At 29.2% G+C, this 26987-nt stretch overlaps 1 protein-coding gene across 1 annotated transcript in view; it reads right to left on the bottom strand.

Moving 5' to 3' along the window:
* Positions 1–26987, bottom strand: part of LOC107450269 (protein O-mannosyl-transferase Tmtc3) — a 250346-nt gene that overhangs the window by 188132 nt on the left and 35227 nt on the right. Inside the window, exon 2 of the mRNA XM_071180106.2 lies at positions 2214–2238. The gene's annotated coding sequence lies outside the window, so the exon portion shown is untranslated. The remainder of the gene's footprint in view (positions 1–2213; positions 2239–26987) is intronic.

Here is a 26987-nt window from a genome sequence, read left to right as displayed (position 1 = left end):
CAGTCAAATGTAAGTGAAGACAAAGGAGAAAACACTATTTGTGTCCATTTTGAATATTTGAATATTGTCCGTATGAATATTTGTTGCATTTTGAGCATTACTAATTTTTGACAAAACCAAAACTTTAAAATCGGATCTCTCCGAGAGTTATTACAACGAGAAGATCGGCCGTTCAGTAGATAAAACTTTTTCCACTCGCAAAATCAGTTTTCAGCTTCCATGGAGAAAAACAGTTCTATTTTAGAAATCATTAATGAAATTACTTGATGGGGAATATTTAAGTGTTACAAATCAGAGCTTGTAAAATTAAAAACTACTGCTGGAAAACGTAAAAAATTAATATTTTTTCTTGTAGTTGGTGTTGCATTGTTAAAGTTGGTTTTAGAAATTCATTTTTAGCGTGGACTTATTTAAATACTGCAATCCAATTGTTTAATTCTTACCATCACTTTATAAAAAGAAATACACTAAAAGCCAACTATGACTATTTTCTGTTCAATACAAGTGTTGAAACTAATGGGAGTACAAAAAACAAAGAGAATGAAAAAGATTCTAGTATTATGACGTGCTAAATACACCAAGCTTTCGACAAATATTTAAAATGGATCAAAGTATTGAAACAAAAAAATACTAATTAATATATAAATATTAATAGTTAAAGAAACGCGCACCGTTCATCTCGTTTTTTTAAGAATAAATCTTGGAAATGGATATGTAAATTCCAAGGAAAATTGCTTAAAATATTCCTAACCAATTCAATGAATAGCGTTATGTTATTGTTATGTTTAGCGTTAACATAAAAGCATTTCTGTGATTATGTTTACAGAAATGTTATGTTCATTTCTGAGATTATGTTAGCAGAAATGTTACGTTCATTTCTGTTATTTTCAGCAGCGTGGCTAAAATTCTTAATCGTTGTAGACAAATATTAAGTTTGTTCGTATATTACTCATAATAGTGTCAAAAACCATATCTTTTTATACTTAATATGCATAAAATTGCAATTCCATTATTATATTATTTGTAGTTCCATGGTATATCATTTATCATTGTGTTAACTTTTTCAAGAATATCCTATTGATGTTAGTTTCGTTTCATAGTAAACCATTATCAGTTAATAGCACAAACATTTCTTAATTCAGGAATAATTTTTTAATTAAGTTTTCATTGGTAGTAAAAAAAGAATTCCTCAATAAATCTCGTATCATTTATTGAACAGTTTTCCTATAAAATTAAAATCAAACATAAACGGAAACACTTTTGCTTTACTGAATTGCAATCGAACTTATCGATTTTAACTGATTTTCATTAAAATTATTAAACTCGATTTAAAAAAAAAATTAAGAATATAAATCTCATTTATGTTTTTTTTTTTCCTTTTCCTCTGAAGTTCAAAATCCTAATGACTTTTTAAATCGGCAACTGAACTTTCTTATCTCAAAAGAGAGACAAAATTCAAAAAGCTTTTACATTTCATGGTACAACTAATGAGATTTGTTTTTACTTTTTTTCACTTGCCTAGAATATTATCGTTTTTTCTTCGTTTTATTACTCTTATATAGTGTAACACAGCTTTTGATTTCCGTAAAATGTAGAATTATTATTTTTTACTTTACCGTCTGGATTTAGTTTAAACTAACGAGTATTTTTCGTGTTTATACAAACTTTACTATTTCAGCAAATTCAATTTAAAATATGTAGAGCTCGTGTTTTTTTACTTATGTACTACAACTTATTTTGGGCGAGTTATGCGAAATGTTTCTTTGCTTTTCCAAAAATTTGAACTACGAATTTCCTATTTAGTTTTGGTATTATTATTAGGACTTTCTTAACAGTTTTTACAATTTTAAATATCTGAAAACATTCATGAGCTTTTTGATGAGTTTTCTCAAAATGGTAAAATAATGAGATAGTAAAATCATATTAGCACATGAATGAATAAATCCACTATAACCAACTTTTCTAATAAGTAAAATATTCTAAAAATAAAACTATTATAATGAATATTAGTACAATTTTACTGTTAAAATATAATGAAACTAATTTGACTAATAGGAGTTTTTTGCCATATTAAGATCTATTTAATGTTTTATTAATAATTCTAACTATTTTCCCCAAAATATATAGAATAAATTTGAAAAAAAAAACACATTCAAGATATTTTAATTCTCTAAATGACATATTCAAGAAAATGAACTAGAAAATGTACTTACCAAGTATTTAAAAACTCAAAGAGCTCTAAAAAAGAAGAGAAAAAAAACATTAAGACTGTATCATACCATTAAACAATCATCAAATATTTCTTATAAGATCTTTTACTTAATAAAACGTAGTACTAATAAATCACAAGATACATTGAACTGAATATATAAAACAAGTTAAAAAATGAAAGTTTTATTATAATCTTCAATATTCAAAAGAAATTGAAATTTAAAACTATCTATAAAAGGTCTTTTTCCTTCAAAATATATTTAGAATTTATTTTCGAATTTATTAGCTTAAATATTTAACTCTGAAAATTAAAACTGCAGGAGAACAATATCAAATAATAACTTTTGCATCAGATTGAGTGGATTGGTTTGGATTCCATGTGCAAGAGCTATAATTTGCTACAACGTGTCTATAATTATATGACTATAAAATTACATAATATAATATCTGAAATTTTTCGGGCAAAGAAAGGATAAATAACAATTTCTTCAATTGTTATTTTATCATATTTGCAAAAAAAGTCAAGTAACTATAAAGCTGAATTAAAGCTGTTATGTGTGAGAAGAACCATTTCTTAACTTTCCCCCAATTCCATTAAATAACCAGAATTTTATTGCCCCAACTAGGCCTACGTAAGGAAACCACTTCGTTCCCTTCAACTGGCTATAGATTATAGCCAAGAGGGCTAATCTGTCAATCTCATAAACGACAGAACGGGGGTTTAAGTCCTAGCGTTGGCATTTCAATATTTCCTCCATTTTTTTAAGTACGTGAAGAGTTTCCAGTGTCTTGCACTCCCTAATTTGTGACTCTGGACTATCAAAATTTGATATTCTCATTCTCGCATAGATGGCTGAACGATATATCTGCTTAACATGAAAAAATATAATATTGAACTTCTCTTACTATAGAGAAAACAACCAGATTAACTAAATCTACCACATTCCACGGATCATTTGATAAAACACAACTCAACCATAACTTAACTCCATTGCCTTAATGGAAAGCTTAGGACCATAATTTCATGGTGGACCATAATTTCTGTTCTACAACTCAACTTCATGATGCTTTCAGTTCTGCAAAGTCTTAAGCAGACATAAAAATGTAAAAAATGAACGTTTTTCTTATGAGAGCCAAAGTGACCTTTTTCTACTGCTTTAGTTATTTCCATAATTTTTTATTTCACTAATCAACAGAAAGGCAAAAAATTGATATATTACTCCTAGAAACAATTTAGGAAAAGTTTAAAAAAAAAGAAAGATGAAAAAAAGAGTTTTAAAGCTTACTTGTATCTTTAAAAATATCAAACAATTAAAATTAGCAAAATAAATAGCAAAAAACGATCAAAATGTCCCCAAAGACGCTTCTCATATTAATAGAAGCAACTTCCAAAATAGTAGCCTTAATTAATTTAATGAAACAATTGATTATTTTTGCTGTAAAGACTATCTTACCAACGAAAGTTTCATCACATGCGTAAAATAGAGTTTCACATCATAATTAAAAACCGCTTAAAGGAATAATAAATCTATAAAAAGCTTGCTGTACATCGGAAAGAGTTTTTTTAATAAATTTAAAAAAATTATAAATTATACTTAAGTTGTAAATAAATATTTATTTTATAGTTTTAGCAGTTACTCTAGTGGAGCCGTAGTGGCTCAGGCGATGGAGCGTTTGCCTTCTAATGAAGTGAAGTTTCAATAATAGGAAGGACTGGTAGATTTAAATTATGCTCCCGTCTCGCACCAGAAACAATGATGACGTACAATACCCTAAGTGAAAAACGAATCATAGAATCCCTTGCCGTCGGCCTATCCGCAGGAGGTTTTCATAGTTTTCCTGTCCATGTAACGCAAATGCGGTTTAGTTCAATCAAAAAGTCTTCTACGAAGGCTAGTTTGTTCCAATGCATGTTCAAGGAGGTCCCTTGTCTTCTGGGTAGGGTTCAAAATTGCAAAGAAATGGAGTTAGATATTTATAATCCTTAACTCAAAATTGAGTAATCTGTTCAAACCCGGATTAAAAAAAATATTCTGATGATACACCTAAGCAGAAAGCATTTCAAGTCAAATAATAGCAAAATTAATTGTCGAGTAATTTACTCAGCTTTTATCATTTACAAATTAAAATTATGATAAATGAAAAAAAAAATCTTAAGAATTAACAATTATTTCACTTTGTTGCTTTATGGTTATTTTTTAAAGTATACCAACACTTTTTTTTGGTATAGACTTTTTTTTTCTTCGCAATTGTTTAAAAAAGTTTCGCAATTTCAATTTTTTTTTCATTTTTCTAAGAGCAAAGAAAGTATGACATCTAGAAAGACATTACGTGACAATTTTGCTAGTTCCAGCCTTTTGAGGTCCTTTTCTGCAAATGACACATGCCCTAGGAAAAATTTTTCCGCTTTAACTGAAGTTTTGACATGAAACAAGTTGGCGAATGCTTTGATATCGTTACTGATACTTCCCCCTCGAGACTTTTCTCATGTCTTAAAAATATAACCAAAACTAAAAAAAAAGAAAATTTCTTCTTAGATTAATTTTTGGAAATGAAACATCAATAAAATAATAAACGTCTAGAAGAATGAACTTTCGCTTGACAAAAAGTATAAAAATAATATTTGAATGCGTCAAAATGGCTTTTTCCGTTTTAATTTATTATTATAGCTTTAAAATGTGGGCTTTTTGGCACTAGTTACTATTACAAGCTTTTTTAGACATCTATGTCAATCAAAAAATATGGTTTAATACAATGCATAAAATATTTCTTGCATTTAACGTACAGTGTGCTGAAAAAATAAAGAATCACATGAAATAAATTTCGATTTAATGTTCAGATTTTAATGTACTAGGAATCAATCTTAACCCAAAATGTTTATTAAATTTATTTTTCATACTTTTTTCATTATTTTGCATTATTTTAGGACAAAAAAAATTAAATTTAGCATTTTCATAATTTATGGTTTTGAAATACAACATGAAATACAGCTTTTCCGCATTGAAAGTCAAACCTTCCAAGCGTGATTCACTTTCAAGCACTTTTTTCAAATATGCACTTATTTGTAGTTGCTCAGATTTAAAAAAAAACAACTATCCGATATTCATTATTAAAATTTCGGTAGTTTAAAAAATAAATTAGAGATAAATTCTTGAATATGAATGAATTTTCTTGGTAATATAATACCAATGTAACTCAGATAATCTAACAGAATTTTTTAGTATCTATTAGATCTATTACGCAATGTAATTTTTTAAAGCACAATTATACAGTGTAATTTTATGAAAGTACAAATTTTGAAAAAAATTGGTTGAACTGCTCCTGAGAAATTGAATTTTAAACATACAATTTCTTTAATATTCGATTTTCTTAAACTTATAATTCATATTTGATTCTCATTCCTTGTTTTAATAAATATGACGCAACGTTAGAAATATTTGCAATATTTCCAACGTCTTATGGGGTTTTCTTATTTCGCTAATGATGATAAACTTTTTGTAACATTTAGTTGCCTCGACTTGAGATTTGCTAAAAATTCTGTTACAATGAATCAACAAAAATTGATCTTTCTCCGTATTCCGTTGTAATATACAACAAAGGATAAAAAAGTGCTATATAAACTACATTTCTCTGAAATGTTTCCTGAATTTTCACAATACTCGTATACATTAACTTTGAAGATCGCAGTTTTAATTAAAACGATATAAGTGTAAATAAGGAAAAGGATTTAGACTTTATTTATATATGCTTGCATTTAAACAATACAGATCAATTAGAAGGGCAGAAAACAGTTTAAAATAAACGTATAACCTAACAAATATGTTATGAAAGATTTTTCCAAGCATAAAAGCTGCATACGTGCATTTAAAAAGTAAAGAACACATTTTGAATTCAAATGTTTTACCTGAAAGGTAAGCAAGTAAGAAATTTCTGTACTGCAAGTAAGAATGTACAATCTTTAGAAACATGTGTATTGTTATACTCGGAATAAAGAAGAAACAGTAAATTTGAATAGGATTTTGTTAGGATGTCTGGTGCATTTAAAAATTAAAGAACACATTTTAAATTCAAATGTTTTACCTGAAGGGGATGCAAGTTAGAAATAAAGAATCTTTTGAAACATGTGTATTGTTATACTCGGAATAAAGAAGAAATAGCAAATTTTATTTGGATTTTGTTACATGGATATGGTGCTAATTATTAAAGGAAAAATTTGTGCTTGAGTTTATTTTTTATAACTCCAGAATAACAGCGTCCTGAAATTGGGACAGTGGACGCTAGAAGAAATTTTAGTCGCCAATCCTAAAAACCATTCGAAACATAGACCGTCAGTTAGACCGCACAAGTGAGAAATTTGATAAATTGATCTCTTTGCATAAATTTATCCTTACAAATTCAGCATACATTGTTTTAAATAAATATCAAAATATTATACAAAAATTATATAAAATTTTTTGTTTTATTCTAGTGTTTTCAATTCGATCCTTTTTTAATTTTATTTATTTTTTTGTCACCTGTTTAGGCAGTGGAGGTGCGATTGTTCCTGTTTTTCAGTGACGCCATCTATGGCCAGGAATTTGACTTCTGCCACGCCATTCACGTAACCACAACACGTTTAGAGGGCGGGTCACATTCACACACAAATGAGAAAGGACGTAGAACGCAGAGAGAGAAAAAGAAACATCCATGCCTTGCCCGGGATTCGAACCCAGGACCTTTCTGATGCAAGGAGAGTTCCCTGCCCCCTACACAGAATACTACTGTAGTTATAAGTTTATTCTTTTGATAATTAAATGTGATAACGGCTTCTTGGAAAAAAAGAGAAACATCTGAGCAAATATAAGTTTAAAAAAAAGAAGACGAAAATTGAAGTGAAAAATAAAAGAGGGGGAAGAAATAAAATTTAATTTTGAAAGTTCCGTCGAAGTATTAAACACTTTTTTTTAAAAAAACTGCGAACTGAAATTTTTTTAATAATGACTAAAAATTCAGTATGCTTCTTATTTTGCTTACTATTTTTAAATTATGTTTGATTTTCTGCACAAACTTTTAACAGAAATAGCTTCAAAATATTCGCTTTGAAAAAGTTTTTTTCACAAAACCTATATACTTAGAGAATATTGTTACCACGTAAACACAAATAGCAAACATTGAAAAAGTGTATATCAATAGCTTTAATACATTTTATATTATATTAAAAACTTTTTATATGCTTTGAAAGAGATTCAAAGAACTTGACATTTATAAGGAAAATAGAATATCTTAGAAAGTCTATAGGAATATTTTAACTTATTTTATAAGATATCTAAGTTTCACTTCATAGCGAAAATGCCAGCAATTTTATTCGGTGACATAAGATCTATAAGAATATATTTCCAATAAGAGGACTGTTTCTGATTTCATTGGTTCTCTAACACTTTCCATGAATATTGTTTTGGGAAACTACAGCTCGAAACGTTGCCATCACAACGAAACACTTTCTATATAAATTTATTCAATAGTAAGAAACGCATTCTGAATATACGCATTGCTTACAGAAGTTTACTTTTATCTTGTCGCTTTTCTAGGCAATAAGCAGAAAATATATTTCAATATTGATAAAAAAGACAACCTTTATTGCTTTGTACGAAATATCACATGCAATGCATTGTTTTTCAATTCTCAGAATTTCGTAAAAGGGAAAAATATGTATTATAAATCTGTCACTAAACAACGTATATTATTTATTTAAACGCAACAAAATCTGATGAAAATAAAGTCTGCAAACATATTTTGAATAAAAATAAATTGTTTTATTCTAGGAAAGTTTAATTTAATGTAAATGGTTTAAACTTTAAAGATGAACCATCAAAAAGATGATGCTCTGAACTAAGAGAAATGAAAAAAAAATCTAATATCTTTATCTAATCTTCAAGATAGGTAAAAAATCTAAAGAAATTCAATGCACAATTTCACTATAAATATAATTATATCGTTTCCAGAAGAGGTAATAAATTAATCATGCCTTGTTTTAAGCATATATGCTGAAACCGCTTCGTAATATTGATCTCGGTTAAGTTGACAACTGATCCTGATATCCTTCTTGTAACTTCTGTAGAACATTAACAGGAGAGCTTTCAGATTCAATATGCACCCTACTGCGTATAAACAGAGACCACGATCCCCAGTTTTCAATAAGTAGATTTTTGCTCCATCTCCACTTGTAAGAGTAGAATGTTTTATTATTAACGTTTGTGTGTCCGTCATTATAATATATATTTGACTAAAAATATTTTTTGAAATAAAATTACACTGTTGATGTAATGTTAATGATCAAATGCATAATTTGATACTTATTTTGTTCATATGTGTTCAAGAATTTTTCACCTAAAAAACAAGTCTTGAATGAATTAGATTTTATAAGCATCTCAAAGAATATAATTATATACACATTTCTCTTCTAAATTTTAAATGTTGTTATTTTGTATCGTTTTTTAGGTGTATACAAGGTCATTGAAGAGATGTCTGAGCCAAAGGCTGAACTACATCCTTGCGTGGAATAAATTAAACAACTGTCAAAATTTTGTGGCTATGCAACTAGCTATTTGCACTTTTCCTATCGAACGATATGGTATTCCAGTTCCAATAAAACTTATTCTTATTGGTTTTTATCTAACTGATTTATTATTGATGGATTGCCAGTGGTCTGGTAATTGAAGTGATGCCAGCTAAGATATCTTTATATATATATATATCTTTATATAAACTAATCTTTATTATCTTTATATGAACTAATCTTTTTTTAATCTTCATTAAACTACATCTTCATACAAACTAATAAAAAAGGAAAAATCTAATTGCTTTGTTCTTTTTCCAGTTGAAATTTTTTTCTTCTCGCTTTTTTGAAATTGCAGTGAAATTTCAATTGCATGCATGTTATTAGAACATTATTTTTAATTTAATGGTTAAGTTATAACAAGTAAATGTTTATTTTTGCAGACCATGAATTAACCATTGAGTTTTACTTAATTTCATGAGGGTAACATGCAAATAGTCATTATTATCACTTAAAGAAACTTCTTGGGAAAAATATGCATTTAATTCTTAGCAAGAGTAACATAGTATGTTTTTCAATTTAGCAGCAAATTAAAATGTTGAAGCAGTGGAGAAATCCTGCGTCATTGACCTATTTGAGGCTAAAGAACATGAAACCTCTCCGATAATAATCCTCTTTCCATTTTGAGAAGGAAACTAAACCAGCTACATCAACCTCAAGCCTCTACTTTTAATTGGTATGACAACAAATCCGCTGGTAATTTTTTGATGTATGAAATCCCTCGATATCTCACCAATTCTGTGTAAACTCGGAATTGGTAACCTCAAGTACATGAGATTTAAAAATGGAATGATAATTTTCCCACCGTATACTAGCTGCAATACCTCAGCATCTTTGGAACACATCTTGGACTGTATTAACATTACTGAGGAGGACATATTCCTAAAAAAAAAACGATGCTTACCTCAGAGTTAATAAGACATTTTAAAATTAGGCTAATCTAAAGCATGGAGATAAGTTCCCCCACCATAAATTAAGTAGTCGGAAAATGCATATTTTCATAATTTAATAAGATTAGATTAACTGAGATTAAAAAAATATTCGCTACATTATGAATACATTTTTGAAAGATGAAACTTTTGAAATAGCTGAAAAAATAATTATTCTAAAATGAATGTTATAATCCAATAAATATTTTTTTTTAATTAAGCAGAGGGAACATGTTATATATTCTTCACATTATAAGATTTTCTTCCTGCAATGCAAAAAATTTAATTTTTGTAAAAAATAAGAAAAAAATAAAAAAATACAAATAAATAAACTTTCCTGTTATGAATGCGTGTTTAACTCTCAAAAAAATAATTTAGTTTTTATGCTTTTTTAGTTTAGCATAGTCAAAATTACATGTTTTTGAAACATTGTAAGGTTATCTCAATGGAAAGTACAATATTGCTTTATATAATAAATAAATGTTTGAAGAATAAAAATAGATTAAGAAACTCTTTCCAGAATTAATTAAAATAAATAAATCCTCAATTAAAAGACACTTTACTTAGAGGGAGAGAGATATTTGGAAAGCGCAGAAATTAAACAGAATTGATTAAATACCATCTTTGAGAGACGACTTTATTAGAGCTACATTGGAACTCCAAAAGAAGGATTTTCATTTTTTTATTGTATGATAATTTTCCTGATCTCTTCCTTTATCGAAAACTGGCGACTAAATAAAGTACCGTAATATGATGCATCGCTTTTCTCATTCAAATACCACCTCTTCATTTAAAACCTTTCTTTTTTTTATTATTATTTTCCGTTTGTGTTCAATGTATCAGAAATACACTCCTAAAAATCCATATCCATTAACATGAAACAAGCTTTTCCCTTTTAGCTTTTCTTTCGTTGTTAATTTTGTAAGATCCAATCCCACCCCGTGCCCACCCAAAATGTATCTCATTCCTTCGAGACCCCCATTGCATTTGCATACAACTTTGCCGATTCGGTTTCTCTCGAACCGTAATTGTATGCAAATGGCAGCACATTGCGTAATTGCGAGATTTGCATCAATTAATTTCGCCAAGACCGATTTTTGGCGATGAATCAAACCCTTTGAAAGGTTTTTTTTTCCTACTTAGTTTCTTCCTTTCTACTTATTCGAGCAAAAGAGGATTGTGGGAAATTAGTTAGATAGGGAGAGGGGAAATGTATCGTGGAATATTTACTACTGGGATTTCATCTCATAATACGCAGATGTTTCAGATACTCAGTGTTTAATATTTTTCTGAAACCAAATAGAAGCACGCTTGCCTAATTTTATTTGCTGCGAGAAAAGAAATATTAGTAATCAATATCTAACGAAATTTCTGTTACGTACTAATTTCAGTTAATGAATGCTTCAAATTTATAAGTTCTTCTAAAATATAGCTATTTTTATTAAAAATAGAGAGAAAGCCTTATTGGAACAAATATTGAAACGCTTTTATTTTATTATTTTGAAGAAAAAAAACTTTTTACGATGTTTATTTCGAAATAAATATTTAATTTTAAATTGGAATTTTAATATATAGTATCACCATACCTGTTCTGAATAATTTTACGAAATTTTAAGTAAATAAAGTAATGATGTTTATTGAATAATGTATAAACTGAGTAATAGGTCGTAAAGTGACAAAACCAAGTACTTATTACATTCATTTAAAGTTATAAGAAAGGGAATTACAAGATCCATAATTGAAATATTCTACATTATTCTCCAACAAGAATTACTACCCAAAATTGAGTTTTTGTTACAAGGTGTCAACTACTGGAATTGAATTGAACTGAATATAAGACTTAATTGCACATGGTCCAAAAATGAGCATGATGAGCCAATAAAGAAGTTTTAAAAAAATCAAAAGTAAATTGTATGCTGAAAAATTTCTCAAACTAAATTCCGCGAAATTGATAAAACAGTTTGCCGAAACTGATGAATTCAAAAGTGAATAAAAAAATATAAAATTCTAAAATACGATAATTCAGTGAAATATCAATAGAAAATCAAAATGTATAGATGTTAGGATGATTGACTTCGTCTAACAAGTTTTTTATACATAAAATAGAGCTGTAATAAAAGATAAGATTTTGGTTGAAACAAGGGCAAACTATTTAGATTTGATGAATGAGTGAAGTATTGCAAGTACAGCATTTAGGAGGAGGCTTCCCAAATGACAAATGAAGATGAGTTAGTCGAGTAAGGTAAACGTATGTGTCAACTACTGAAATAAACGAATTAACAATAGTTAAAGATTTCTTAAAGTTTTTTTTTTCACGTAGCACAATGTATCCTCATGCTGTAATACAATGGCAGAATCAATAGCAAGAAAATACTGCATTTTCCTGAAGTTGTAAATAAATGATCATTGAAAAATAAGTGTATCACCTAAAAAATGGGAATACCTGAATCAGATTTCTAATTTTGAAATGTATATCTTTTTATTTACAATGACAAAGATTGCTACCATATTTATTGCAAATTACAATCATTATATTTCCCTCAGAAATTACAACCTCTCCTCAGGTGTGACCCATTTAGGGTATGAAATAACTAACCACAAAACTCTATCATATCTTTACACTTAACAACCGCACATTCTTCTTTCTCTAACCCTAAACTGCAACATTCTTTTCCAAAACTCACGCCTATAGAAGACAGGAAGGAACCAAGCGGACAATTTAAGCATCGAAAACGATCCTCAAGGAAATATAGTGCCATAGTTTTCTATAGTTATTTACGAGCCAGCAACTCTTATGACAGCTTATGACACAGCTATGATGAATGGCTCATACAAATCACATCGCTTACAATAGAATTTCTTCTTTAGCGTTGGCAGCAGGGGAAATGACGCTATGACCATGTCGTAAATTGAATTTTACTGGGTGACGGATGAATAGAACACGTATTGGATCTCCATTCACGCTGCGCAAGGCATCTGTTTACCCCTTTGCCTAAAACTCTCAACATTTTCTTTCTATTAAGAAACAAGATAGATGGATTCAGTTTTCCACTTATCCCAAAAATCTGGAAATATTTTAATGGAGTACAACTAGTTGTGAAGAATTTTGTAAAACGCATTCTAAAAAGTTTCGAAAGTAAATTAAAGTGCCATTCTCGACATCTTTAAGCACTGAAATAATTTTTAGGATATTAGACACTGTTTTGTCACTCCTAGTTAAAAAATATTTTAGATTTTTATTTCTGAAATGCAGCTTGGATTTGATTTGTAATGCTAAACTGTAAAAATCCTGGAGATATTTTAATAGAGTACAACTAGTAGTGAAAAATTTCGTAAGATGCATTTTGAAAAGTTTTGAAAGTAAATCAAAATTCCATTCTCAATATCTTAAAGAACTGAAATGATTTTCAGGATATTAGATTCTGCATTGTAGATCCTAGTTAAAAAGTGTTTGTTGATTTGTAATGCTAAAATGCAGCTCAAAATTCCATATATCAATAGTTCCCTATTTAATGTATGTCATATATCTTTACAAATACTAATACATAATATCAGAGATGTCCTTAAAGAGGCTTCTAGATTAAAAATTAAATTTTCTTATTTAAATACCGAATAAAAATTATTAACATAAAAAGGCATGTATTAGTAAAACATAAAAAAAATTTAAATGAAACTTCAATTAGTTTCAGAACGAAAGTGACGCAAAAAGAATGTAAGCAGGCATACTATCATTTTGTAACTGTTAATTAAAAACACATTTTTTAAAAACACATTTTTCGCAGAATAAACGATTTTTCATTTTATACTACGACACTGAAGAAAGTACAGTAACGATCTTGAATCTGCTTAAGTGTCATTATTTGTGTTTGCGTTTTTTTACCTACTATTTTTTTACCAACCTATGTTTTTTTTTTACCTACTATTGTGCATGAATTGCTTGTACGTCAGTCGAAGAAGATATTTACAACCAAACGAAGAAGATAATATGCCTCCTCTTATACAACATTCAGTTGAAGATTCACAATCAAAATTAACCTAATCAAAAAGTTACGACAAACTTTTTTTATACCTTTTCGTTGTTCAGTCTGTTTTAATAACGCTAAACCTTTTTTAATGCTTTAACGCAATAAGTTAAAACAAAACCAGTTTCAAAACGTTCATTGTCGTATCAGGCAATATCGCGTGGTGAAATTCTTTCCTATTATTTGCGTCAGTAAAATAGATCTAGTGGTAGCAGGATGTATATTATTATCCACATATTTACCATTATATCCACATATTATCCAAAAATTTGATGTTTTCTTACGACAAAAACATATTTATGAAACTAAATAGGGTGAACAACTCAAACATATTAGAGAGGATATATATATATATATATATATTATTCTAATAATATTTGTTTGTTGCTTGCTGAATGTTAACTCACAAAATATTTGCTTTAAAATTACGTAACTAGAAATAAGCTTTTAACTAATTAGCATGTTTTACATAAACTATTAAAAATGTAGCTTTCATTCCGCGAGCGATCAATTTCGTTCAAAATTTGTTACTATTTCAATTCAGAAAAGAGTTTGAAGAAGTCTGAAATAGAAAACAGTAGATAAACCAGACCTACCCCTCCTGGTCTTCATTAATCGCGCTTAATCAAACAGAGAACAACTTTACTTAACAGATTAGAGGATTCTGCAAATAATTAAAAGCAAGTCTGAAGGAAAAATACTCTCCGTTAGCTCAATCGATGCAATGCTTCTGCGGTTAACCGCTCAATTACTCTGAGCCCAACGCTATTTCTCTAGTCAATACTTGTAGATAGGGGTAAAACGAAACTTCTGGTACGCGCAGATGCTGGTCTGTTAGTTTTTCAATCAGAAAATTTCTCTTTCCAGATAGATTATTAATGCTTCAATTAAGGAAGAGATATTGTTTAATCAGTTTTGTTAAGTTAAAGTGAAAATTAAGACGAAAAATCGATGAAAAGGTTGGTAAATAATTGCAGAGACATGCTAAATGAAGTTATCAGTTTTCTGAAGTTGTTTTTAAATGGTATATTTAGATCTGACGTTAATGTTAAAAGGTAATGGAATTCCATGTTTAAATATGCTCGGTGGTTTAAAGAATTAGCAGGATTTAATTTCTATACACAATCAAACTTTATCCTTGCTCGTATGATAACAAAACAAATTAAATAAAATTCCTTTCATTCTTTGAATTAAAAAATGAATGACACAAACTGTAATGTAACTGAATAAGCTATTATTTTAGCTAATGCTGCTATCTAAAATTGAAAATGGCGAAAAAACTATTGAAATTAGAAATTGCAGAAAAAATCAAATCAGTAATAAAAGATAACAAACGTGATTGTTGCACACAAAAGCCATATTGCGAAATTACATAAATGTAATCGGTTTCCAATTACTGGATCATACTCGAGAATGATATAATACGTAAAGTTTAAGTTATAGTTTTATTAAGTGAAACGATGACCCTTGAATAGAAATTAGTAAAATAAGTTGCGACTTAAAGTCTTGAGCAAAATAAAGATAATTCAGATTGAAAAAAGTGAAGATAATTCACAGAAAGCTGAAAATGATTCTTAAATGCTTCAATAAAATATGAATGAAATATTGCAGTGATTTGCTTTACACATATTGGTAGCTATATTGACTCTCATATTAAGCCTGAGACGAAAATATTGATGCAGGGTATAGTGGCACAAGGCTAAAAAAAGGACCATTCATACTGTTTTAAAAAGAGATTAAGCCTGGGAGAAAGTTAATCACAGTCCCTTAACTAGGTCACCAAATAGAATTTCATAAATTCATCCGATCATTCATATTGTTATTATTGTAATTATTATTGATTATTAATAGACATTCTGGAAAAGATAAAAGCATAATGACGGAACAAAATTAAACTAGGTAATGGTCAATAAAACAAGGTAAGAACAAAATGAATATTACACATGATCTAAAGCACATTATATAAAAAATAGAATAATAATTGCAAAAGATTCCAAGAGAAAGAATATGTGTTTCGGAAAGTTTTCTATAAAAATAGCCTTACTGTAAAGAAAGTTCCAGATAAAACATCCTTTACCGTGAAATATATGATTACAGAATTTTAAAACGATGTTTAAAAACTTCTGAAGGGAGAAATGATCTTAGAGATCGAAAGTCACTAAAATAATTCACTATATCTGTTTAATAACTTCACGTGGGAGGGTTTAAATTAATATAATGAGCCATATTTCCAAATTGTTTAGAAAGGCGTTTCTGGTGAAATATACTACGATTTATAAAAGAGGGTTTGGAACAATGTAATAAGCCATAGTTCTAAATTGTTTAGAAAGGAGTTTTTGGAATTAATAGAAAGCATAGTTTATTTGGCCTATAACATCGTGCGATTTTCTTATAGGCAATTGGGCGTTTCCTCTTATTGTGTTAAAGTTAAACTTAAAATTTGCAAAATAATTTATCTGCAAACAATGAAAAATAAAATTGCTGATAAAAAAAATTGTTATACACCCTTGAAAAAAGCATGTCTTATGTATTGCTCCAAATCACTCAGAGACACGCAAAGTTTAAATTTAATAATTATATATCAGTATAAATGAGCGGTAGCATAATAAGCAATGCGTAAGAAAAATTAAATGAAAACCCCTGAATAACTTACAAATCTCTGACTTTTATGACTTTTTTTAAAATTCGACCGATTTCGTTCAATTTTTGTAATTTTTCATTTAAATTTATATTCTAATATTATTATTATTATTTATTATATTAGTATTAGTATTATTATTTATTATATTATTATTATTATTATCATTAATTTCATGATTATTATTATTATTAATTTTATTATTATTATTATTAATTATATTATAATTATTTATTATTATATTATATTATTATTATTATTATTATTTATAACATTATTATTACAAAAATTATATTAATTATAATTTTTTTTATGAATATAACACTCAAAATGTTTTTGATTTTTTCAAATTGAAACAATAAGTAGAGGAGAAGGTGTAAAAATGGGCACAGGTGTAAATATGGGCACCCCTCCCTAGTAGCTATGGGAGGTACTGAAGACTGGCGGCAAGGACTGTATGTGGCGCCAGTTGCTAATATAAGATTGTACAGAGCAGTTGAAACCATTTTTTCAAGTAGTGTGGATGCAGCGTGAGTTATTGTGCAAATTTGTGTTTATTCTGGACTGCAAACTTTTGAGAGGTATGTGAAATCGTTTTCTTTTCATGTACTTATGTTCAGTTAAAAATAATTTGACAGTGATATCCGGAAAGCAGAGATCTTAAGCTATTTTTTGAAGCACACCTTTAGTCACGCACGCTTTTAGGTTACTTGTGATAGTGGCCATCCTTCTTAGGTGGGGTTGGTGTAAATATGGGCCCCCATTTAAAGGATGCCCATAATTACACCAACTTTTTTTAGTGGAGTTTAGCACATCAGGCTCTAGTTATGCCAATTGATAAGGCAGCTGAAATACCTCAATGTTCCCCGGGAACTTCAAGTGCAATTTCTCCGTTCGACATATCTCCTGTTCCCAACATTAAGAAGATAATCACTACTCGTGGACGCAAAGCAGCAAGGTCCAGCCTCATCACCGGATTACCACACAAGGATCAGTTGACCAAGACGCTTGACAAGTGCTCTCAAGAAGACGTCCTTGAGTTTTCCCGGGGTAAGAGACCGGCCAGAGGGCAGGGTGGGAGGACGAAAGGCCTTCAAAAACAGAAAATTCGGCCCACGCAACGATACGATTCATCATCAGACTCGATGACCCTCCTCTTATCTAAAACGATGATGATACGAATCTAATAAATGTCAACGGTGGGGATAAACCAGACTCAAGCGATGCAACTTGCAGTTTTTGTGATGGAAAGTTCTCTGAAGAGACTCGAGGAGAGGTGTGAGTAAGATGCGTTATGTGCCAAATGTGGGCACTGTGCCGGGGGTGAAAGAGCCAGTTATGTTTGCGATTTCTGTAAATAATTTTTTTTCCTGTAATAAATAAAATCTCTACCATTTTGTATTGTTTTATCCTGTTTTTAAACTATTTTTGGTGGCTTTTTTGAAGAGGGCCCATATTTACACCCCATTTTTTCTGGTGCTTTTTTAAAAGATTTTTGAAAATCGTCGTTTTTGAAATGAAATAATTGATGTTAATCATTGTTTTGCCTTCTCGCATTTAGGAAACTTGTTATAGTTGTTAATGAAAGATAAAAATCTAGAAATTTTCAAATTGAAAGTAACTTTATCCAAAAAACAAAAGAGGGTGCCCATATTTACACCTTTTCCTCTAATAATAAATAATTATTAAAACACTTTTGTGTGGGATTATCTTTAAATAAATTAGTTCTATTATTGTAAGCAAAAATTTTTCAATTCCCTAAAAATTTATCAAAATATAACGACTTATGCAAAAAGTAAAATTTACATGAACGGATTCAAACGTGTGAAACACTCTCAAGACCAAACAATGGGGACAATATTTCCCAGATTGCGACTACTTCTTATGTATTTAAGGTCGCGAATCCAAATCCGTCGGTAAAAAAGGTATGTTTATTTAGAGAAAGTACGTGTTTGAGTCTGATTTCATAACTTAAAATATCGCCAACAAAAACATTTAGCATATTTGAGGTCAACCGCCCCCCCCCCCCGAACAATTAAGTTCGAGTTTGAGATACGAGAAAATCTAATCTCTTGATCAAAAGTCATGCATAATGATTCGATTATTTATTTATTTTAAGGACAGTATATATTTATAACGCGAGTATTTATTAAAAGATAATACACTAAGTAAAAAATAAAAAAAATAAAAGAATACACAATGAAAGATAAACAAAATATGAAGATGGAAAATATGTTGTTTTTTTGTGCCTTTTTTCTAAAATAAATTTGAAACAATTTCAAATTTCTTTGAATATCTTGAATAATCTTTCAAGCGTTTCATAAAATATAATAAATATGTTTCATACATAAGAAAAAATAATGAAATAAATTTCTTGCAAACATAAAATAACTCGTGAAATTTTCTACAAAATGTATTTTTTCCTCAATATTCAACAAAATTCACTTCTGTCTTCAGCTAATTAAAATAAATTAAGTTTTGATGTTAATTCGGTTCATGTTTTTAAAACCGGTAATTTTGTTAAAAAATTAAACTTCTCAACGCGTGATCTATATATTTTTAATTGGTTTTTGCAGAAAAAAATAATTAAAGAACTAATTAAAAGATGTATCAAATAAAAAAAAAGACCAAATACATAAAAAAAACTCCATATTTTTTTTACGAATTCAGAGCCAATTTTTTTTTAAAACTTACTTGGAGTGTTTTTTTAATGCATTAAAATTTAGAAAAAAATTTAAGTGGAATTAAATTCCCAACACATCAAAAAATCTCAATCTTAATCCAACGAATAAAAAATAATAATTCCTAATCAAAGATTTTTCGTTGACTTCCATTACGGGAAAAAAAAAAATCGAAAAACGGCTTCCTCTCACTTCAAAGAAAATAGATTAAAGAAGTAATTTTGTGAAGAAAACAGCTTTGAAGAGTGTGATTTTGGTTTCTTTTAAAGGGATATTAAGGACCGAAGCTGAATCTCCAGACAAACTCAAACGAGTTTTGTCTATCTGAGAAAGCGGACTCCTATTCTCTTAGTTTGGATTTCTATTATAACCCTCTTCTTTGAAAACGAAAGAAGAGAATCCCATTTCAAAGCGATCTTTATAGTTTCGTTCGTAAAAGACTATGTGGTTGGTGCTCAAGAGAATTTAGCTACTTTGTTAATTTGAGATTTTATCTCGTTTACGTTTACAAAAGGAAAAAACACTATAGATTTGTTTTCCTATTTCATTGAAGATGTTTCTATGGATTCAATTATCTTTGATATTATCAAAATATTATCTTTGACGTTTAAGTTATTATTAAGATTAGATAATCAAAAATAAGAGTCCTTTTATTTTTGTGAACAATTAACAATTTTTTTCGGAAACTCATCAGCGAGTCATTGCTATATTTTTTTATCATATAATATCATAATAATTTTCTTTCCTTGTACTTAATGTTTGAATATAAATATTTTCCAGCTGCTTAAATGAAAATGCTTCTTGACATGACAAATTTAAATATTTTTTGTCGTTTTTTGCTTTTATATTCTTGTTTAATCAGTTTCTATAAAATTGTATGCTTATTTTCTTTCGCAAGGATTTTTAGGATGTACCATCATTAGTCATAATTAAAAGTAATGAAAGAAATTCCACAAAAAAGTAGTTTTGTAATACTACATATTTAAATTAACACTTATTTATCAAATTATTAAAAAATGCGCAAAACCTTTTGTCCCAGAAAATAATGTATATCTTATAGTTTGACATAAACATATTTTTTTCATTTATTATTATTCTCTTATTTGCATAATTTAGGACTTACCGCACCTTATAAAATTTCGATTAAAGCTTAGCATTTATTAATTTTTTTAAAACTAGTTTAAAACATTAACGAATCAGTAAAAAAATTTATTTGCAAAATTGATCGATATAGAACTTTGAGAATTGAGGAATGAAATTGAGGGTTGTTTATAAAATGACGTTCTCGAAAGAAATATCGACAACTAAATAGCTTTTAAAGTGATGTTTAACTTTAAATAAACTAGTGTTGTCAACTTGTAATAATAAACGGGAAGTCACATTACAGGAACGGACAAGTTCTGATAGAATGTTTTGTTCCATTTCAATGCTATATGGAAAGGACTTACATGTCCCGTCTTTGCATAAAGGGTTAAGTTACTTATGTTTACTCAATTTCGACAAAGACTATATAGTATCTTTATTTACAAAATGACTATGTACCTTTTTTTGCTTACAAGAGATCTTATTTTGTTTTCGAGACAATCCAATAATAACTGTTCTTTTCTTATTTCAAAGGAAGCATTTTTGCATCAAACTTTCGTAGTTTAAAATAAGGTACAGTAGCTAAACTTCTTTCAAATAACGTAATTTCCTAGATCGTTTGAACAATTTGAAAATGTCACTCATCATTATAGGGCCCAAATTCTTTCATACGTATTGATGATCGCGTAGATGATTGTTGTTTTCAAATATGCTCATATACAACATATATTTTTTGGTCCAATGTCGTAATCATAAAAAGTTTTTTCCACCAAAAATATTTTGTAAATGGTTTGCCCGTCCGCCAGTAGATGATGACAAGGAGATACCAAGTCAAAATTAGTAGAACACCAAGTAGAACACCAAGTCAAAATTAGTCAAGCAACACTGGCTGCTGTAATTAGTAGGTAGGCGACCACTTACTTTGATACGCCTGCGTAGTGACCGAGGATGTGTGGTATCGGTCCTGGTTAAACTTTAAAGTGTTCCACATCACGCTCAATTCATTGGGCTACTTAAGCGAGGGAGCAATTATCTCGGCAGAGGATTAAAATTGCGATGGCATGCCTCAAAATTGTTTCCCAGACCCCCACCAGTATGCCAATTGTGCAGCTCCAGTATGACGTAAATAAATTTACTACCAACCTGTTAATGGTTTGTGTTAATTATTTCAAAATTTTAAATAAAGTCAAAACAAATTGGTACATTCTTAAACGGAAAATACGTTTTTTTTTCAAATTTAAAATTATATTCGCTTATTCCATTTATCACTTGAATTTATTGTTATGGTGACAACATATATTCCCTGTTTTTATGCAATGTACCATCATAGTTGACATGACATTCGTCATCGACATTGTCGAAAAGAAAACTATTTAATTCAGAAAACAATATAATCCATCATATCGATTTATATCATAGACTACCGAACTACAAGTATAATTATTTCTTTCTGATATTACAAATAATAATAATATTTTACAAAGAAAAGGCCTAAACCCCAAATCTAAAGGAACAAAAACATAATGAGATATTCTCCACATTATCCGATTCAAAACGTATCCTTTCCTTAGAACAGCATCTTGAATTATGATAACAATTACGTCTGAGCCTGCTGTTATCTGTTCGGCTAAATAAGTTATTGCTATTACAAGTTCTAATAAAAGGCCTATTCTAAGTCCATGCTATCAACAAACTCGGGGAGAATCATTGCTATGGGTGGAAATGACGCGGGACAATGCTGTTATTCGTACCGCATCTTGTGTGGGTCTGCGTTTTCCTCGTGAATAATAGACCGCCTTCGAAATCATGTTCCTGTCTGGAGAACGTATAAATCTCCCGCCAGCAGTGTGTGGATGGCTTCTTCAAATATTGTGGGATGTAGACGAGAATGGGTATTATTCCAAATGCATCTGTTTGATACAGATTACATTAATGCTGTTAGAGATGCATTTATATGAAGATAAGAAAATGCTTATAGACATAGTGCATGAAAGCTACTCTATCTCACATGCCTCCTTCTGTGTGAAGTATTAATTAATATTATTAAATCTTATCTGCATCTTTCTGTGATTTTATTGAAGTGCATATTTTTTTGTATTAGAAAGGCAATCGTTCTAACGTATCGTAAAAATATCGCTTTTATGTGTACCTCAAAAATTGTTGGAATTTTGTTTAATTTTATTTTAATTGGAATGTTAGAAATTTTAGACCACATTGAACCGAAGTATTATTCAAATTTTCTGCAACTTGATACTTCTATTCAATTGCAAAATACTGTTGTCAAACTAAAATTAAAAAATGGTCCAGCTTAGCAATTTATTTACTTTACTTACAAGTACTACTTTACTTACTTACGCAATTTATTACTAATTTAGCAGATACTGTGGTTCAAGGCACCGATATAATGGTTCAAAAATGAATAAATTTTTCTCAGTGAGTATGGATTTGGGTTTTTATACTTATCTTACCGACCAAAGAAAAAAGTTAACTTCCTCCAGGAACACTCATATTCCGTAAGCATTCCTTCAAAATCTGAGAGATATTCAGTACTTTCTAGTGGAGTCAGTTGTGATCCAAGTAACATAAAATTAGGGCAAATAACTACTGATTGAACCAAAAGTACTTCAACAACTAACCTTACGTTCATTTTTTTTGCTTTTTTTTTTTAACGTCGCACTACAGTTACACTAAAAATAGCGATGACCTAGGATATATAATTGTCGATGATCCTATGAAAGCAATGTTGCATACCCTCATAATAACACCACGATTTAACTAAAAGAAACAAGTAGGAAGAGATCACCCGTTCACTGTCGAACGCCTTTCAAACCTCTAACTGTGCATGGACTTCTTCAGATATAAAAGCGTCGGAAACATTATATTAGAAGCAATAACGAATATTTAAGACATGATATTGAAAAGTACGATCCATTCAGATACCTATTCCTTACAGCAGAGAAACAATCAAGACGTGGGAGCTCAGTTGATAGCGTTCGAATTTGCAATAAACCAAATCTCCTCTCGTTGACTTAAAATATCCTCAGTGGTAGCAGGATCATGGGTTAGAGTCCCCTTGCAGTCAGGCAAACCATGGCAGGTTTTCGAGGTATTCCCCGCCTTGTACCTCCAAAGTTTTTAAGTGACATATTCTATATTTTTACTCAAGGATTCCTTCAGAAAGAATTCAATTCTTTCACCATATATTTCTTTCTTACACAAAAATAGGCAGGAAGCCACGTAGAACAGAAACAAACTAATTATTCATCGAAGTTGTCAGGTACACGAAGCAAAAATATGTCGCGGTTGCAATAAAATACATAGCAAAATAATAAATCTAAGTTAAGTAAAAGACGTAGACGGGAAAGAATGCTTCAATAAATTCGATGTGCTCTATATGGCTGTATTTAGTTCATTTCACATTATTAACTATTTTAACTTATGTGGAGAAACTTGGCTCAAGTTGAACACGGCATTTTGTTTATAAGCAATCAGCTGGCACTGACGTCATTTGTCACATGTGTGGGTATCTTTGATCTTCTTCTTGAAGTGCAGGTACCCTATTAAACCATCTGTTCATCGAAATAATTTCAATTTATCTAGTTTTGAAAATTGTTACATGTAATAATTGTTATATGTAATAATTGCTATGTGTAATGATAAATTACTTCAGTGGGACTTACCCTTCAAAACTAAATATACATATTTTAGTTATTCTAAAACTATTTTCAGTTTTTATTTTGCTTGTAACCTTTTGGAGAAAAATCAACCATGATTGCAAATTAACATCGACTCTTTTGAACAATAGCAACAGTATAATTTCATGCAACCTTAAAAATTTGCTAAAGCGAATCCTATTTCCGTTAATATTATAAAACTATAAAAGACATTAGTAAGCATTAATATAACCAACCTATATTACATTAAATTCAAATAACAAGCAAGTTTAATTTGTTCTGCCGTATAATTCAGTAACTCAACAATAAAAAATAATGCGTTTATTATATCGCTGAAAAATGAGACCGTTACATTTATGCAAAATCAGATAATTAGTTTTATATTATAATATACGAGTTTTACGGAGTAAAATTTTAAAGTCTTTATTTTAAATGAAACTCGAAAAGTATTCCAATTAGTCGGTAAGGGATATCCCTTACCATAAAAGTCACAAAGATTGCGTTTGTAATTAAAATCTAATATGCGCCAACAGTTTCCGCTACAAAGAATTGAAATCCCCAGTTCTACCATTCAACACTGAATCCCAATGACATAAGTCAGTCGCCTTTACATCAACTCTTTTCTCATCTCGAAGTGTTGAATAAAATTTCGACTTCACATTGCTCTATATTTCCAGTTTATAAAGCTTCCGGGAAATAGACTCGTGTTACTTGAGAATTAGAGTTTCGTCTCCAGAGGAATATTGAATACCTCATTTGAATATTGGCGCCAAAGCTAGGCGCCAGAAAATTATTCAATGCAGATTGTAAGGGGCTTAGGATGCGTTCCGCCATCCTCTGTACTAATCAGCTCTGAATCCAACCTTCTTGTTATTTTATAAGAAGAAAGAATATGTTAGTATGTTGCACATCCATCCGTCTGGTTCTTTCGATCTTTCTGTTCCGGAAAGCTCATCGTAGAATTTTTTTTTTATTTATGTTTTGCATTGAGTATAAAAGCGTGCAAGCTTTCCATTCTTTCTAATAATCTTCATATGCAAAACAGGGGGTGTCGTAAAAAGAAACAAGAGTTCGATTTTTCGTTTGCGCTTTGATACACGAAGGAAAAAAAGTTTTGACTTTTAGAGAAGAGATTATTTGACTTCAGCCCGAATGATAAAACAGCCGGAAACTTCGAAAAAATATACAAATTATAACAATGATGTATGCCAAGGAGTTACAAGAATATATCACGTTTGATCCCTTCTAAATATCAGAAGAATTACGTCTAGTTTTATAAAGTGCAATATAGGAAATATAAATATTTTTTTGTACGAATGTTATTCAAAATCACATAGCATACTCTCTAAATATAATCAAGAATTCAAGATCAAAAGGATTATTGGACTTTAGTAAGAGTGATAAAATCTAATATATATAATTCTCTAACGTGGCTCCCAAATTTTGACTGTATTTCTTTTCCACCAGTGGCAACGTCTGCTTTGTTTTGTTTACGTTACTATTTCTCTTACACGGTGAATCGACCAATGATTGCCACTAGAAATGTCACATGGTAAATCTAACTGAGGTGGCTCAACATATAGCCATATAAGATTGCGTAGCAATTTTCAGGGGTTGACAAGCGTTAGCGAGCAGGGGGCGCAGCCCACTAGCAACCAGGAACTCAGGAAAAGATCAGAAATATAGCAGTAATGTATGTCAAACAATTGCAAAAATATATCACTTTTGTTTACTTCTAAATATCCAAATAAATGATAACTAGTTTCTTGCAGTGTAATCTAACAAACATTAATATTTTTTTTATTTGCATGTTCTCCGAAAATACATAACATATTCTTTAAGTATAATAAAGAATACAACATCATAAAAGTTAAATTTGAATATAATGGGTTTATATTGTAAAATATGCATTGAAAATATTGACTGTTTGTTTTATGGTCAATCGCAAAAATCTAAGATAATTAGAAAAGGTTCCAACAAAGTTTATATAAGTATAAATTATATTAAGACATCACTGTAGATTAAAGCTTCATCTTAAGATAATTATTTTTTTCTAGTTGTTTTATTCATTATTAACCTATGTATAAAAATATAATATTTTACATGTTAATATAAGGTTACAAATTTTCAATACTCTTCACATTTGCTTATATTTTTATAAGCGTCATGTCAATAAATCTTTTAAAAATAGGTACTACATAGTATATTTAACCTTCACATTACATATTAATTAAAAAAATTGCAAAAAATTGCCTTTTTCTAATAGCGTTTTTTAATTAAACAGCGTATAAAAACATTTTCAATTTATGAAAAAAGGAAAAAGCATTTCTCCAAATAGACTGATGCAAAATATATCAATATATTAATATTAAAACACTATATTAATATTAAAATACTTAAATAAATAAATTTTAAAAATGTTTAATTTTATGTTTTTGCATTCTTTATCCAAATCCACAAATTTTAGCCGATTGACATCCAATTTTGTGTACGAATAGGGTCAGAATTTAAATTAAATCTATAACTCAATCTATAATCTATAACTCAATCTATAATCCATAACTAATCTATAACTCAAAGAAAGAATTTCGAAAAAAAAAACAAGTAATTATTTCATAATATTATTTTTAAGCTTAGAGAATTTTTTAATAAAAAATAGGTTTAAAGGTAGTTTATAGCAAGTTTTTGTTTATTTTTAGAATTAGATTTTTAGAAGGTATATGAAAAAAAATTATTCTATGTTGATATTTTTTGATTTTAAAAAATTTTTCTATGTACCTAAATAATGTAAATTTAATCAGAATATTTTTACACTGTATTACGTATTTAAAGTCAGTTAATTAGAAATTTTTTTATTTTGGATAATTTTTTGAAATCCACGGGATGAAAACACTGTGTTCTATACATGGAGAAAAACATTCTGGTAAAATTACCGTACGATATAGTAATAATATTTCTCTTAAAAAAGTATAATTCTTATGGTATATTCCATTCACATGGTGTACCACAAATTTTGGTTTTCAAGATTGTCGTTCGTATTATCACACATTTAGCGAAAAATACGAAACTGAAAAATATTACCGAGCAATTGGTTTTTTCTAGCATTCACTAACGCATTATGACAAAATTATCAAAATTTATGACACATTATAAA

Source organism: Parasteatoda tepidariorum, chromosome 1 (genome assembly GCF_982258835.1).
Source record: "Parasteatoda tepidariorum strain Cologne lab strain chromosome 1, Ptep-v5.0, whole genome shotgun sequence".
In the NCBI taxonomy this organism is placed as follows: Eukaryota; Metazoa; Arthropoda; class Arachnida; order Araneae; family Theridiidae; genus Parasteatoda; species Parasteatoda tepidariorum.
This window is presented reverse-complemented; position numbering and strand designations above follow the sequence as displayed.